Below are 17,729 nucleotides of genomic sequence, written 5' to 3'. Positions count from 1 at the left end.
TGGTTATCAAAGGTGTGCTGTCTGCTCAGCAGGGATTTACATCTTGCCTGCTGCTTCTGCAATAAGAAATAGAATCATTTCTCATAGAAAATGAGTAATTTTCTATATTTAGAATATCTTAGCATCAACTTGGAAATTATTTAATACATATTTTCATTTAACCTGTTTGTTTTCAAGTGAAAAAAAAAAAAAAAAAAAGGTAGTTTTGCCTTTTTTCTCCTAGTATCAAATAACATTTACTAGACAGATGTCCAGAGTGTATTTAGCCAGGCAGAGCTGTCATCTAGGCATTCCTGGAGCTGCCTTTCTCTTGATCCCACTATCAATATCCTCACAAAACCCCACCACTATGCTCCAGTACCACTGTTTGCACCCCTCACAGTCTAGAAGGGAGCTCAGGCCTGGGAGCAGTGGGAAGGCAGGAGGGGCAAAGCCAGGCGATCAGGACAGCTGCTTTGGGAGAATTGAGAGAAAAACCACTTCTCTAGACAATGCTGAACCTCTAACATCCTCTTCACAAAACACACAAGCGCAGTGAGCATTTAAAGGTTAAGTTAAAGATAAATGACATGGTGTGGTATGCAAAACATCACCACATTTCTGGTCAGAGACTTCCTGGCCGGTTATGCATTGGACACGCTGTGTACCAAATGTGACATGTCTGAGGAACATAGGACTCACAGCACTCGTGTTGTCCATGTGGCCTGCACATGTACAGTAAATGGGATGGCTCCCAAATGCTCATGCTTTTTGCATGCACAATAGTCAGTTGTCTAAAGGCCTGATGGAGCTGTAGCAGGGGCTGGTCAGCTGTCTCCAGTTCTGAAATCTGAATGTTTATGGGCAAAAAATAAGACCCATTTAAGGAATCCAAGCACATGGTACTCTGGTTCAAGCAACAGAAAACCATCCTAGAACCTCACACTTCAGGGCTATATGCACAACAGAACAAAGCCGCCACGCCACCAGCAGCAGTAACTAGCAAGGCAGAGAGGAAATGAGTAATTTTGATCACTTCACAGGAATCCAGCCTAGAATCTTATTATCTAAGTCACAAGGCTCTCTGAGCAGCTCTAAGAGGAGGATCTCGGCCACATCCCCCAGTGCTTAATGCTCTGTCACGTGCTCAAACCGATATGTGCGTTTTAAACATGATCAGTCCAAACCCTGAAGTCACTGATGGACACGTTTGGGAAGCAGGGACACGCAGAGTCCAGTGAAGGGTCGCAGCACGTTACTTAAAAAAGACAGAGTCCTGTCGGTGCCGCGGCACAGGAGCCCGGCTCTCCCGGGGATCCGGGAATGGCGAGGGGCCCGGTGTGACACTGTCACCCAGCGCGGACACCGGCACGGGAACCGGCGGCTGCGGCACTGCGCGGTGCCACGGCGCCCCCCGGCGGTGGAAGGCGGTACACGCCGGTCGGTACGGGACTCGGCGCTCCCCCAGCCCCGAGGAGCGACAGGCAGCTGCACTGTGTCCTCAGGACTACGGGAATCAACAATGGGGAAACCAGAGCACCGCAGAGGAGAGGAAGAGGTTCCCCTGGTCAGATTCTGGTCTTACTCTAAGTTTCATCAGCCCAGAGATTTAATGCCACAGGTTTCATAAAGACACTAGAATTTTCTACACCCATTTCGACAGAACAATTAATTATCAATTATACGCTAAATATTGACTTTTATAAAGCTATTTTTATGGTAATTATTATTGTTACCTAAGAATGTGTTGGGCTGAGCAAGCACTTTACCTGTGTCTTTATTCTTAAATACTATCTTTACTGAGGTATTAGCTGCTCTGAAAATAATCACACTATAAAATGAAAAACACCAGCAGATATAAGACACCACTAAAGAGGCTAGCACTTGGTATGAAACATCAGCTGGATTAGCAAGTTCAGCAACAGAAGCTGGCCTTATACTCCCCTCAGAGAGAATAGAAACATGGATATCAGAATCTGGACATCTTTACTCCCAAATTCGTTCCTATTTGGAGATGTGTTGATAAGGAAGCAACCTTGTGTTCCTATGCCACTGGCATACCACGATTCATGACACGTTACCCAAAAGCAGCATGATTGTGAGCAGCAAAGAATTTAAACAGGATTTCTCTCACTCAGTGAGGCTCCCATTCATAGTAATTACTTAGATGACGATGAATGAAACTTAATAAACCATTTATTTTCTTTCTTGCTTAGATTCAGAGACAGAATTGCAATTGTCCTTGACATTTGGAATTACTCTGTTAGCTTAATTCTGTTAATGGCTGGTATGGAATTCACCTGCTCCTTATCCCAATGCGCAACACACTGTGGCTCAGGTAGCTGCAGTCAGACTTGGGAGTGCCAGAAAGCAAACTGGCTGACCTCAAGAAGGGATCCTGCACCCTCACTGCTGCTGAAAATGCTTTAAATGTGTTAAAGAACTCCAAATTATAGCTTATGGAGAAAACAAAAAAGTAGTTCCACTAAAAGCTTCAGAAATTAAATTAGGTTCTTTTGTATTAGATTTGTATCATGCAACACAAACAACCCAGAAAGCCTGCCATTATGTTCCCTTTGCTGCTTACTGTGCTGTGTATTCCATTGACTACAGAGCATTGAGTTACTTTTGCTTAGACAGTTCACAGCTACATACAACTTCCTATAGCTTTTTCTGTTTCATACTTAGCATTTAAGTAAATAGTATTAAAAAAAAAGGGGGGGGGGGGAGCAAAACAAGGCCTGTTTAATGCTTTTAGTGCATGACAGGTACCTAACAGATGAGCATTTTATTCTTCAACTGAGGTCTAATCAATAAGAACATGCTTGCACCTAGCAGGCAATATTCAGTACATTTCATTGTTCCCAGTGCATATATGCTGCTGTAAGAAAGTACTAAATTAGCTGGAAAATCACTAAAATAATTTGAATACTTACAGAACACATGAAAGGCCAAGGGGGACAAAGCACAGCATCCTTTCAGGCTTGAGGGTGTTACTTCTGATGTAAGGCATTGCCAAAACCTGCTATGGTTACAGGAGAGACTAGAGAGTCAAGATGTATCAATCATCTGTGACCTTCACTGCTGCATGGAACAGTATTTCCTCAGCTTCATGTTGTGGTTTTTTCAGCCAGAATCTGACATTAAACAATTCTGAGAGATTCTGCATTAGAGGAACTTTAGGAGGTTTTCTAGGGATCCTTGTTTGGGTGGGTGGGTTTGTGTGTGTGCTTTGTTGTTCTTTTATTCGAGGCATAATAATTCAAAATCCATAGCTGTATACAGCAGCATTTCTTACAAGAAATAATCAGTTAGAGAGGCACAAAACCAGTCCAGAAATGCTGTTTTCATAGACAAGGCATTACCAGATTCTGGTATAAACATGCATTCTCTCTTTATACTTCAGCACAAAGATTACTAGTTAGCTTTGCACATATGCAACAGTGCACAGTGGTTTCAGTGGTGGGAAGTGATTAAAAATAGTACCATTTAGGAGAAGGATTAGTGGATGAATATGCTGAAGATGCACTGCTTTTAATACAAAACTTCCCACACAAAAAGATAATAGTTTCTTACATTTATAAGCTACTTGCACATAGATTCAAAACAACAGCTCCTGGTGAATAACATTTTGGCATTCAGAAAGAAGTCATATCCCTTTCATCACCCCAGAAATGTATCTGAGAGATAAACAGAGAATGCACCCAGAAAAACAAATTAAAATCCAGGCTTCTAGCTCAGTCTCTGAACTGTATTCAGTACGGAAGCTTCCAGAGAAGTAGGCTCAGGAGTGAATACTTCTCTTGGACAATAGCTAACAACTCCATACTTGGAGACAAAGCAATCCTTAGGTAGAGACCATCATCTTAACAACATAAAGTAAATATCTGAAGTTTTCAAGATTTGACTAGTTCCTCAGTTTGGAACCTGAATCAGAAGGATGGGACAATATATTCCTCTTACCCCATTTGAAGCCTTTTCACATGATAAAAAAAAAAATCTTTATTACCTTACACTGCCTGGGAGGATTAAGCTAACATGAAAGTCCTGGCATCCTTTGGAGAAAAAGCACTCAAAGCTGTATTAAAAACTTATGTATTGTTCTGTATATTTTGATTGAATATTGCTAACATTTGCAAATAGAATGAGCAATGCCATTGCCACAACATGAAACATTTCATTATCTCAGCTGTGGATGGCTCACTTTGCTCAGAACTGTCCTGTTTGGAAGCATAAGTAGCTTCCTAGGATCTCTCCTTCAAAGATACAGCAATAGAAGTAAGAAGTAATTTAGTTTCCACTGGCATCAGAGGTTCATGTCTTCATCTCTTCACAATACAGTGGTTGTCACCCCTGATGTTGAAAAAGTTTTCACTGATGTATCAGAAGTTGAAAAATACATTCAGCACCAGGCTCTGGCAGCTAGGTCCCGTTATGTCAACACACCAACATTCAAAAGTTCTTTGAGTACAGAAAGGAAATATCTGGTGCTTAAAGCAGGAACCAGAAAACCTGGATTTTGTTTCTGTGTTACTTCAAGGCTATGACCCTGGCAAGTCAGCCCTTTACCCCCATTCACTAGTTTAGAAAGATTGATAATACACACAAGGTTATACAGCAGTCTGAGTTTTACAAAGCCTGTTTCAAGTATTATTTTCAGTCTAACTTAAAGTCTGCATTAAATGCCATGAGCTAGATGTATTCTGTGAAAACACAGTATTTTTATTGATGTGACTGTTTTGTCATCTCTGACATTAGAATTTTCTGCCCCCCTTATGGATGTCTTGAATGAAGATTATAATGGAAAATAAAGTACTAGAGAAAATCTCCAGTTCTCCCTGGAAGTGTCTACATATGTATGTGTATTGATCTGGGTGGCTGTAGAACACGATTTTGAACAGTACTCATCAATATCTACTCTGCATACTGTATGAAAGAGACAGCCAAAGAACAAAAGATCTGGAAGTGTTTTATGAAAAGCTCTTGAAGAGGAAAATTTAATACCTAGTTCATCAGTGTTGTGGGGTTTTGGCTTGTTTGGGCTTCCTAATCCACCCCACATCACTGCTCCCCAAAATGAGCATGAGAAATTCCATAATGAAGCTGTAAATGTCAGGACAAGCAGGTGATTGAGCAAAAACGGTTTCTCCTCTGTTCTAGGGCATGAAGGCTGTCTCATATAATTTCTTTCAAGCGGTGGCTTGAAAGAAAACTTCAAAACTTCATAATGGCTTATCACAAAGTACTTTCCATTCAAGTTTTCCAGCTTGAGTTTCACATGCTACAGAAGACTACTAAACCCATTGGCATGAAAGCAGTTTGTGTCCAATATGGGTACCAATCAGAAAGACAAATGCTGTTATTTAATAAACTCAATGGTCACAAAAGACACAAAAGTGCCACTGACACTTGTTTGGGCTTTCAGACACTAAGAATGATCTGCTCAGGCTTTTGGAATTTTAAGAGAGTTAAAACACTGTAAAACTACAAATTAAAGCCCTAGGTGTTAACAACATTCCTCCTTCTAAAAAAGGAATAGTTATTTTTAGGCCAAACACATTACTCGCCAATCTTCCTGCTGGTTATAACTGTCTTTTCTCAAGGAAAGTCACTTGAAATCCTCTAGAAACATTGTTTTAAAGCACAACTAGATTTCCTTTAATCAACATGCAGACATATGGAAACAAAAGAACAAATTTAGAAATTTCTGGTGGTAACTGTTACAATTCACCTTGGCACTGGTGGGGAAGAATACCCAAGAACCCTACCTCCTCTTGTCAAGCACTCTCCGATCTGTCAGACGTGCACAAGGCACCTATTGAAGGCAGAGCACATTTTGGAGTCATTTGCTCCTAGTTATTTTCCACAAAAGTCATCCTGGTGACTATAGCATCCTTTTCTCACATCAAATGGAGACTGTAACATATAAAAGTACCAAACAGGGCAGGGGAAAAGGAAGTGACAGAAGAATGAAGCAGTAAGGCTCAAAATCTAAGCATCACACCCCAGCAAAGGTCTAGCACATGGACGACACTACAGTAAGTGACACTGCCAAAGTGTAGCAATAGTCCAAGTTAAACTAATCCAGTAAGACAGGAGTGTTACAATCCATTTCCAAATGCTGCAGCACTATGGGATGCCAAGAAGGCGGAACACCTTGCAATAATCATATGCCATGATTCTCTCCTTGAAACACTTTTCAGAGAGTTCCAAAAGGGAGTGGTGCATCTGTCCTGTGGCTGGTAGCCCTTATTTCAAACACATTTTTATTCATGCACATATGACCTAATTCACTGTCACTGTAGAAGAAATAACAGATACATCCTGAAATTCTAGAACTTCATATATGAACTCTCTCAAGATTTCATAATCTAATTTCTTTTCCTATCATTTTCTCTTCAAGATGTATTGAACTATTTTATGATTCCCCTTCAACAATCCACTTCACAAACAGAATACAAATTACCAGAAAAGGCCTTAATTAACCTTTTAATTCTTTATTACTAAAAAATTGCCACTAAATGTCAAAATACCAATTTGACCTCCAAATGACTCCAAAATCTGGCTTAATATCCAGGGTAATTTCTAAGCTTGGGGGTTTATACCTTTGAATAAACACCCACTATATATCACTTCAAAAGAAATCTAATAGTATTGTAAGGTTACTCTTTCATTAGGAATAGCTTAATAAATTAAACTTTATTGTTCCCTTTCTTTAAAAGGTATTTTACTGGACCTTATACCCCCTTTACTGGCTGTCATATATGCTCTCACGTGTCTTTAAGCACCAGAAAAAGCCGAATTCACAATCACAGATGGAATATTTTTCCAAGATGCTGTGCAAAAAAATTTATTTGTCCTTTGCCAGAACAAAATGGGCTAAGTCAGGAATTATGTTAATAAAGGTCATGCTTCAGTTTTCTTGCATGTTTAAAAATGAAAATTGAGCCTTTAACTAGAAAAAACATATAGAAGGATTTGTTAGTACAGGCCAGTATCTTAGAATTAGTATTTGCTGGTTACTTGAAATGGAATATGCAGACACACAACAGAACACCACAACTGAAGTGATCCAAACAAAACCCCAAACCATATACTGCTTATACTGCTAATACTAATAGTGAAAATATGCCATTTGTACAGACTTACTGGACACTGTCATAAACCTATCCATATACTTGGATTGGGGTTGGGGTTTTTGCTTTATTAACCTAAGTTATTTCCCACTGATTTTCTAGGTTCATTACAAAATTGTTTAGCCCTCTGAAAACTGGGGACAGAATCTGGAGCTTGATATTATGGAGTCATTTAACTATTAAATTATTTTTATTCTAAAAAAAATAAAATCTAAACCATCCGTTCATCTTGTACTGGTGGATCAAGTATTGAATTTTAAGTTCAATATGATTCTAAGTGCTGAATATCTGCCAATAGCCTTATTCTTCCCTAATCAAACAAACAAATATTCACACTTTTACCAGTCATTATATTCATTTGCATTGTTATTCTGGTTTTTAACTATTCTTCTCTCTCATTTCATCTCTGCCAATTGGAATTTTGGTTACACTTTGCAGGATTCATTGCACATGCCTCCCACGCTATTATCCACAACCATTTTGTGGTTTAGGGAACATGGCTCACCCCTGAAACAGCCGAACTGGGATACCAGACAGCTCCAGGATGAGGGTTGTTTGTGCCATAACAGCTTTGCCTTTATTCTGCACCAGGTGGTGAGTACAAAATACCAGCTGGGCCACTTGTTCTTGATATTTAACTATCTGAAGTAGATTGAGGAGAGCCTATAATCAAGAGAAGCAACTAAACAAACATTAGCCAGTGGAAGATTTGAGGGCACAATAGCAAGTTAACTTTCCATCTGTGTAGAAAAGTCAAAGCTATATGACCATGAAAGGAAGCATAAAATTTATAGTGTTGCTAGATCATGAGACGAATTCAGAAGGTGGGAAGCAGTGGCTGTAGGAAGCCTGTACTCCTGCTCACTCTATCAGCTTGGGTTTATAACTGAGATTTCTCCACCATTTAATTGCAATACAAGTGCTTCCTTGGGCCAAAATGTACAAAGTGATATCAGGAATTAGCATAGAATTTGTCTTTTGGAAATATGCAACCTTGAAGCAGTTTCCAGCCCAGGCCATCAGGTGCAGAATGAAGTTTTCTAAAGAGCTAACAAAAGTAGCATTTTTAGGAGACAAAACAGTCAGGAGAAAGATTTAGCAAATTGCCAAAGGCATTCCAGCTGGAAGTCTCAACTCTTCGCCCCTCCATTTCACACAAACTTAGGTTGTTTTTTTTTTTTTTTTATTTGAAATCTTTTCAGTATAATCAGTCAGAATAAATATGCAGAGAATAGCCTAACTCATAGAGCAAAATGGTGTTGAGGGGTTTTTTTTTGTATCAGAACAACATAGCCAGCCGGAATACTTATCTTTACTGGAGCTATGATTGACATTCCTGGTTATTTACACCTTAATACTACTCCTTAGAACATAAATTGTTACTGCCAAAATATAGAAGGCCAAAAACCCTGGCTAGTACTTTCCAAATTGATGTTATTGACTTGCATTATTAAAATTCAACATTATCTTCACTTACCTTTCCCATGTCACTTTTCCATTTTTCAGCTAACATCAACTCCTAAAATATGTGCAAAATACATACTAATTTCAAAGTTATGCTTTACGCTGGACACATTCAAATTCTCATACAATCTGGTCACTATTATGGCAGTGTCTGGCTCTTAAGCATGCTTCTAGTCAACCAAGCTTGATCTGCTAAGATCAAACTTCCATGCAAAACCTAGCATCCACCACCATATTTTAATGCCATTGCATTTCTGTGGTGTTCAGTTTACCATGTTCACATAAATACAACACATGTCTTTTGCAGGTGTGGATGTTTTGAGACATCACTCAGGCCAGTTACACAGCAAGGTTTCCCTCTCTGGGTGCGTTCCTGTATGCCTACTGGTGTTCTAAGGCCCTTGCTATGTTACCATTTGAAGGAAGTTCCCAGCAAGGCTAGTGCATCTCGGCATGTTTGCTCCCCCACTGCTTTGTAAATCTACCTCCTGTAGCTAGCTCACTGCTATTACCTACTTGATAAGATGCATATTTAAAGCCATTATCAAATAAAAGATTGAAGCCAGATAGTCAAGGGCTCACTTGCAGTTTTCCTGAGCTGACATTTATTACTGCCTGACTGAAACAGGCTGGTCTAACTCTGGACTGGTGCCAGTGCATTGTTTCATGCTATAATGTCTGCAATTTCGTTGATTTTATGAAAATCAGTTATTGAAGACTGTACTGAGTGGCAAAAAAAAGGCTTCTGAAAACTCTAGTCAAAGGCATAATGTCAGGACTGTTTTGGAGAGATGTATGACATCCTGCTCTACTTCATACTTATTCTTAGTAGATATTACAGTTCTCTAAATAAACAAAATATTACTGTACCAAAGTCATGCATGGCAAAACAGAGAGAAGGGAAAGCTTAACGAGCTTCTCATCCACATTCAAACCTCCATACATGAACTAAAACTATCGTAGTTTAAAATTTTCAGGAAGTTAGCCGTGCTGATACCATGCATTGCTGTCACAAAGCCATTTTTTTCCCCTATTTAAAGATCAGTTTTCCCTGAGCTATTCAGCATGGTACAGTTGGCAGTGTTTTCATCTGACCCCCAGCACAGGCTTGAAGTGTTGTAACATCTGGCTCATTTTCACATTTGGCAGCCTGCAATCTAGATAGACAAGTTATTGAAAATAGTGACTCACAATAGGACAAAGGGCCACAGTGAATTTCCAGCATCAGTGAGGTTGCAGCTCTTAACCAGCCTGTATGGTTTTTAACAGTTTTGCAACAGGCATTCTGAGATGCTGATAAGCTCCAAGAGATGAGCAAGATTCAATTCAATGCAATTACAGTTGCAGCTTTCACCTCTGAAGGGAACTTCAGTGCCTCATTCTGTATTGCAAAACTAAATACCAAGTAATTTTACATACCATTTGTTAACATAAACTAAACCACAAAATGAAGTACAGGTTAGACAGTACATTTAAGGTCAATCAACAGTGTCAGAAGCAAAATCAATGCCATGACAATGGTATCTTCCTAGGATGCATCTGGACAAAAGAAAAAACCAACAGCTCTCTTTTCTAAAATTTATAATATACTGATCTGGATCTTCAGAGCTGACTTTGGCAGATTAAGCAGTTACTCACCTGTTAGATCTCATTTATCCAAATTCAGCATTACAACAGAGCAGCTGTTTACCATTACAGAATCCTTCTGCTGAGAAGACAAAACCAGAAAAAATTCCCAAAGTTGAAGCTTTAGCAAATCTAAGACTGTCAAACAGGTCTTACACTGTACAGAGGCTTTTTCTATGCTAGAGGAAATGCTTCTCTTTTGCTTATTTTCATGGCAGAGTGCTGTTGTATTTCATGCACACCCTTTTATAAGTAGTACATTGAACATCTATTCAGACCTGAAGCGCTGTACATACAGCATTGGTTTTCCATATGCAAGATACCCATGATAAGCAGAAACACCAAGAGCAAGTAGAAAATGACAGATAAATGACAAGGGTAAGAATACTTTCCTCGCATTAAACCCAGTTACAAATGGGGGACTAAAGAACAATCATTTTTTTCAGTTTTCAAACAGGCACAAAGCTAAGGTTTTAGAAGCTTATAGTACAGTCAACAGAGGGTTTGTGGGTCAGGGTTAAAGGGAGAACAGCGATGGGAGACATTACTGTGGGGATCTGTTACAGACCGCCTGACCAAGAGGACTCCGTGGATGAAGCACTCTACAGACAGACAGGAACAGCCTCACGTTTGCAGGCCCTTGTTCTCATGGGGGACTTCAACCAACCTGATATCTGTGAGAGCAACGGTACAGCCTGGCACAAGCAATCCAGGAGGTTCATCGACTGTGTGGAAGACAACTTCCTTCTGCAAGTAATAGAGGAGCCGACAAGGAGGGGTGCCATGCTTGACCTCGTGCTCACCAACAGGGAAGGGCTGGTTGGAAATGTGACGCTCCAGGGCAGCCTTGGTTGCAGTGATCATGAGATGATCGAATTCGAGATCCTCAGGACAGTGAGAAGAGCCTGCAGCAAGCTCACTGCCCTGGACTTCAAGAGAGCAGACTTTGTCCTCTTCAGGAACCTGCTTAGTAAGGTTCCATGGGATATAGCCCTAGAGGGCAGGGGGGGCCCAAGACTGTTGGTTGATATTCAAGGATCACCTACTGCAAGCTCAGGAGTGTTGCATCCCAACTAGAAGGAAGTGCAGCAGGAGGGCCAGGAGACCTCCTTGGATGGATAAGGAGCTGCTGAGAAAACTCAGAGGGAAAAAAGAGGCTTATAAAAGCTGGAAGCAAGGACAGGTGGCCTGGGAAGAATACAGGGATGTTGTCCAGAAAGCTAGGGAGCAGGTTAGGAAAGCCCAGTTAGAATTCAACTTGGCTAGGGATGTTAAAGATAACAGGAAGGGATTCTATAGGTACGTAGTGAATAAAAGACAGTCTAGGGACAACATAGGCCCCCTCTGGAAGCTATCGGGAGAACTGGCTTCCCTGGATTTGGAGAAGGCTGAGGTTCTTAATAACTTCTTTGCCTCGGTCTTCACTGGCAAAGGCTCTGAACACACCACCCAAGTCTTGGAATGCGGACGCAGGGACTGTGAGAATGAAGACCCCAGGCCCACTGTAGGAGAGGATCTGGTTCAAGACCATCTTAAAAACCTAAATGTACATAAGTCCATGGGACCTGATGAAATCCATCCGCGGGTCCTGAAGGAGCTGGCAAATGAAGTTGCTAAGCCACTGGCCATTGTATTTGAAAAATCATGGCAGTCAGGTGAAGTTCCCAATGACTGCAAAAAGGGAAACATAACCCCCATTTTCAAGAAGGGGAAAATGGATGACCCGGGGAATTACAGAGCAGTTAGTCTCACCTCTGTGCCTGGCAAACTCTTGGAGCAGATTCTCCTGGAAGGCATGCTAAGGCACATGAAAAACAAGGAGGTGGTTGGTGACAGCCAGCATGGCTTCACTAAGGGGAAATCCTGCCTGACCAATTTGGTGGCCTTCTATGACGGGGCTACAGAACTGATGGACAGGGGTAGAGCAATTGATGTCATCTACTTGGACTTGTGCAAAGCGTTCGACACTGTCCCACACGACATCCTTGTCTCTAAATTGGAGAGACATCAATTTGATGGGTGGACCACTCAGTGGATAAAGAGCTGGCTGGATGGCCGCACGCAAAGAGTTGTGGTCAATGGCTCGATGTCCGGCTGGAGACCGGTAACGAGTGGTGTCCCTCAGGGATCGGTGTTGGGACCGGTCTTGTTCAACATCTTTGTTGGTGACATGGACAGTGGGATTGAGTGCGCCCTCAGCAAGTTTGCCAATGACACCAAGCTGTGTGGTTCGGTTGATACGCCAGAGGGAAGGGATGCCATCCAGAGGGACCTCGACACGCTTGTGAGGTGGGCTGATGGCAACCTGATGAAGTTTAACCATGCCAAGTGCAAGGTCCTGCACCTGGGTCGGAGCAATCCCAGGCACAGCTACAGGTTGGGCAGAGAAGAGATTCAGAGCAGCCCTGCAGAGAAGGACTTGGGGGTGTTGGTTGATGAGTAAATGAACATGAGCCGGCTGCAGTGTGCGCTCGCAGCCCAGAAAGCAACCGTATCCTGGGCTGCATCAAGAGGAGTGTGACCAGTAGGTCGAAGGAGGTGATCCTGCCCCTCTACTCTGCTCTCGTGAGACCTCACTTGGAGCATTGTGTGCAGTTCTGGTGTCCTCAACATAAAAAGGACATGGAACTGTTGGAACAAGTCCAGAGGAGGCCACAAGGATGATCAGGGACTGGAGCACCTCCCGTATGAAGAGAGGCTGAGAAAGTTGGGGCTGTTCAGCCTGGAGAAGAGAAGGCTGCGTAGAGACCTCAGAGCAGCCTTCCAGTATCTGAAGGGGGCCTACAAGGATGCTGGGGATGGACTCTTCATCAGGGACTGTAGTGAGGGGACAAGGGGTAACGGGTTCAAACTTAAACAGGGGAAGTTTAGATTGGATATAAGGAAGAAATTCTTTACTGAGAGGGTGGTGAGGCACTGGAATGGGTTGCCCAGGGAAGCTGTGAATGCTCCCTTCCTGGCGGTGTTCAAGGCCCCGTTGGACAGAGCCTTGGGTGACATGGTTTAGTGTGAGGTGTCCCTCCCCCTGGCAGGGGGTTGGAACTGGATGATCTTAAGGTCCTTTCTAACCCTAACTATTCTATGATTCTATGCATATAACCTCCAAACATTTCCATAAAGAAAAACCAAATTACTGGTAAGAGGACAGCCTCAGGAAAACACAAACAAACCCCAATCTTTTACACAGATACAGAGCTATGCTTACCTATCTGAGGGGAAGAGCAAACAGCTTCCTACACACACAGTAACAGAAGAGAACAGAGCTGAATAGAAACCTACAGAAAAGGTTGTTACAAGTGCCAGATACAAGTGGCATCAACAGATGTAGCAGGACTACATTTCCATAAGAAAGGCAAACAGTGGAACTGAGCTGTGACAATACAAGCCTCTTCCACCACAAAAGGTCAAAGTATTTTTTCACTTCTGCTTGTTTGCACTGTAAAATGTTTTCTATTAAAACCTAAGTGCACACCTCTGATACCTTTGTTTTCAGTATGCCGGTAACCCACATGGTGGAATGCTGAGTCCCCTTGTGAATACCAGTAGCCCCCTTGGCGTCATGCTGTTTTCCCTTCAGTGATAAACTGAATATTGGTGCAATTTTTTCTCCCAGTATAAAACAATGAGCACAAGGACCTGTGGGATTTGTTTGCGTACTGAGAACTAACACGCACATTACAAGTTGTGCTCAAAATCATACAAAGTACTTCGTACGCAAGTTAGTTACCAAATAACCGAGAAATAGCAATTGGTGAATGCTCATAGAAGACTTTAAGCAACATTAAGTTGCGGAACATGAACAGCCAGTCGTCAATGCACAACATGGACACAGTCCAGAGCTCCTTCCGTAGTGATCTCTCCAGAGATCTCCTTGCATCTGAATGGACCGGGAATAGTTCCAGTGGCCCACAGCACTACCCTGCTCCATAATTGCCTGGATACTTGGATTTCATTTGCCTCCTATGGACAGGAGTTGGATGAGAAGACTTTGATGGCTCCCCTTGCACCTATATTATTCTGATATTTTAATAGGCCTTATTAGCCTTTGGAGAAAACTCAGAAAGATAAGTAAAAATTGAGCAGCGTATTCTGTATGTACACAGGTATCAAAGAGGAATCAAGTAGACAGTAAGCACAAGAGACATCATGGCTAAGCTCAAGCAAAAAGAAAACTCTGAATCTATTCTAACCATCATCTCCCAAAGCAAGAAGAAAATTGATGAATCCTTTCCTCCAATCTGAGCAACTATATGAAGAGTAAATGTTCAATGTTCAGAAACACTCTTTAACCATTGTACTAATGCTGTTTATCCCCACCTCAAGAAGCTTTGTAGAAAGGAGAACTTTAATTGTGTAAAATAAACTTGTGAAATCACTCCCCCAAATTAATAAGCATTAGAACTGGAGGGATATTTTTTTTTCAACCCTCAAGTTCCTGGTGTTATAATCAAGGAAGAGACTTGTTCTTCCTGGTCAAAGTTAGTACACATTAAAGTCTCATTAAAAATCCTCAAGCACCCTGGATGATAAAACTACACCAAGAAGCCACAAGGAATGTTTCTAGAGAGTAGCACAGTGAGGAAATGTAGTCCAAGAAGAATTTAACCATAATGAAGTCTGTTAAGCTGTATACTGTATAGTGTATAAGTGTATAGTGTATAAGCTATTTACTGTATGTATTACTGGTATATACAGATACAGAAATACACGGATTTTGTATCAGGCCTTCTGACCACTTCCATGGAATTATTCCCAGACTCTCTCTGAAGTGTTTGGAACGGCTTAACACAAACATTTTGGTTGTAATCAACTCCTCGACTTTTTGTCCAGATCTCAGAGGCACTTTCATTAAACATCTTCAAAATTACCAATAGGAAGAACTCTTTTATCTACAAGACAGCCTTTATCCAGAATCCAAATACTTACAAAAAGCATAAAAAAATCATTTTTTAAAGCTGTGGGAGATTTTTTGTAGCTTTGGGGGTTGTTCGGGGGTTTTTTTGGTTGTAGCTTTTGGGGTTTTTTTTCTTTGTTTTAATGACTGAAGTAATATTTTAATTTGTTCCTTTCTGTATCATAATTTCATTTCTAGTTCACTGTTCATCTGTCAAACTAAATGCATTACTACAAATTGCTATTCAAACATTGAATATCAAAAGCATTCCTTGAAAAATATGTTACAAGTTCGTTGCATCTAATTTACTTGCTCAGGATGTTGACTTGGAAAATTTTAGGCTCAAACTAATGAATTCCTCCCTGTACATGTTATTTATTTTTACACACAAAAAGAACAAAACTTCAACCATTATTCAGCTTAAAGTGCTTTCCAGAACTGAATAACAACCACTTCGGATGCCTACTGAATTGCAGAGAAAGCTATCATTCCATTTAATACTCTAACCAAGAAAAGTCTGCACAGTTATTTAAGCACCCATCAAGATGAGGTTTTGAAGCCTCTGTGGATGAATCAAACCTAATGTAATTTCCAACACCCATTGCTAAACTACCTTTTAAATACTGATTGTTGTATTTATTCACTATAAAAACCAAAGCCATTTGAGTAATTGTAAAATAAAAGGCATCATCTATGAGAACAGAAATCAGTACCTTAACTAGATATTTTCACACTTTCCACCAAGTTATTTTTGCCCAATATAATGAAGAAAAAAAAAGAAAATCGGAAATATAGACTTGTTTCTTTATTTATGCACTCACTGATATCCTGCTAGTGGTGATTTGGATTTATTGTATTATGCTTAGTGCAAACTGTTTGTGGCCAGTGCTCACCACAGTAATAAGAAATATAAGATTATTTTTCTTCACACTGTAAGTGCCCAAATATCCAGGAAACCCTACAGACTAGAAGAACATGGTAGTTGGCTTTTAAAGGCTTATAGAAAGGAATAACAAGATAGTAACAATAGTAAACAGCACCCACCCGTCCCCAGCTCTTTAGTAATCCATCACAGGTTATCAATCGTCACTGAACTTCAAAAATAATCGTTCAAAGTCTCTTTCAAATCTGAGCCCAACAGCTATTCTCACCAGCACAGAAGTCCCTCCCAGCTCAAGCTCGTTTCCCCTTTCTAGCCTTATGCTTACATAGAATCCAGGACTGAATGCAGCATTTGGTATGCTGCTGAAAGCAGGTTTCTCCTCTCTGCCTGCATTCTCTAATTCTTCAGTCTCCCTGCCACAAACTCTTGTGAGACTCAGCTCCCTGTACATGACTCTCCAGGTTGAATTTAGAAATTCAGAGGTTAGTCATCACCCAACTAAGATGCTGTTATAAAACCACAGTTATTATGACACATGACGCAGCTCTGTCTCAGTGTGTGCACACACATGCCCATCTGTTTCACTATGTCTTTGCAGCTCCGCTACATCTGCACAAATACCAACACAGTTCAGACCCAAAGCACTTCATCTGTGTGTCATAAATTCAGATTTTACAAACCCATTTTTGGAACAGGAAATTTCTGGAGTTAGCTGTTACAGCTCAGTATGCTGAAATACACATGCAAAGTACTGTCCAGATGTAAGCAACTGAATACCTTCCTATCACAAGATGATGGTTTGTGCTACTGTGTGCATCCTATCTATAAAGTCAGAAGGATGTCACAGCTCCATGAGCATAAGGTGTTTGACTAATGCCTTCTTACAGCATTCCAGCTTATTCTTGAAGAGAAACACATGCTGCAATAACACACCTCTTTTTCTACAGCCTTACATGACTTCATGTTCAGGGGACAACTGTGATAAAAAAACCCTCATAATAAACTGCTTTAGTGTTTAAATGCTGTTTAAAGCAAAATCATCTGTCCTGATCAAAGCTGCAAAAGAGCCAACTGCCTTTTCACATCTTACCTGGGTAGTACACCAATAAGGTTAGATGCTGCTAAAATGGTCCGAGATGCCTCAAAGCGGTGGGATAATAGGAGGCAGAATGACAAATTCAAGAAGCATATAGCAGGAGTTTTGCACATGGGTTCTCTGTGACAACTACCATTGAAGGACAGTCTGTTCTCCAAGGAGATTCCTTCAGAACCACATGAGTCGTACAGAGGAATAACAGAAAACAGCTACTGAAAGGCTCAGCTTTAGCACTAAATCCTGGCCCAGAATAAATTAACTGAATATATTAATAAAGGCCACATCTTCAGTAATAACAACTCCACCACAAACAAATCATGATACTAGCATTCTGAATGAGAACATTTGTACTGCCTAAATATTGCCAAGGGGTACCTGCTATTCAGGAAAAATATTATGGTATGGTGTTTTCTTTCAAAACACTCAATTTAACATAGATTAGATACATGGTACATGATCATTATTCATACACATCTTTCATCCTCGGCTCTGATGTCTCCAGATGTATTTGCTTATAAGAAAAATCTTGCCAGGAGAAGGAGCTAGCTTTTCAGTAGACCTTCATTTAACGACATCAAACTTGGCACAGGATGTTTTGGAAATTTCAAGGCAGCAAAAGCATTTTTTTCTTGTGATTATTAGTAGTCCTTT

Source organism: Psittacula echo (assembly GCF_963264785.1).
Source record: "Psittacula echo genome assembly, chromosome: 11".
Taxonomy (NCBI): domain Eukaryota; kingdom Metazoa; phylum Chordata; class Aves; order Psittaciformes; family Psittacidae; genus Psittacula; species Psittacula echo.
Note: the sequence above shows the minus strand (reverse complement) of the source record.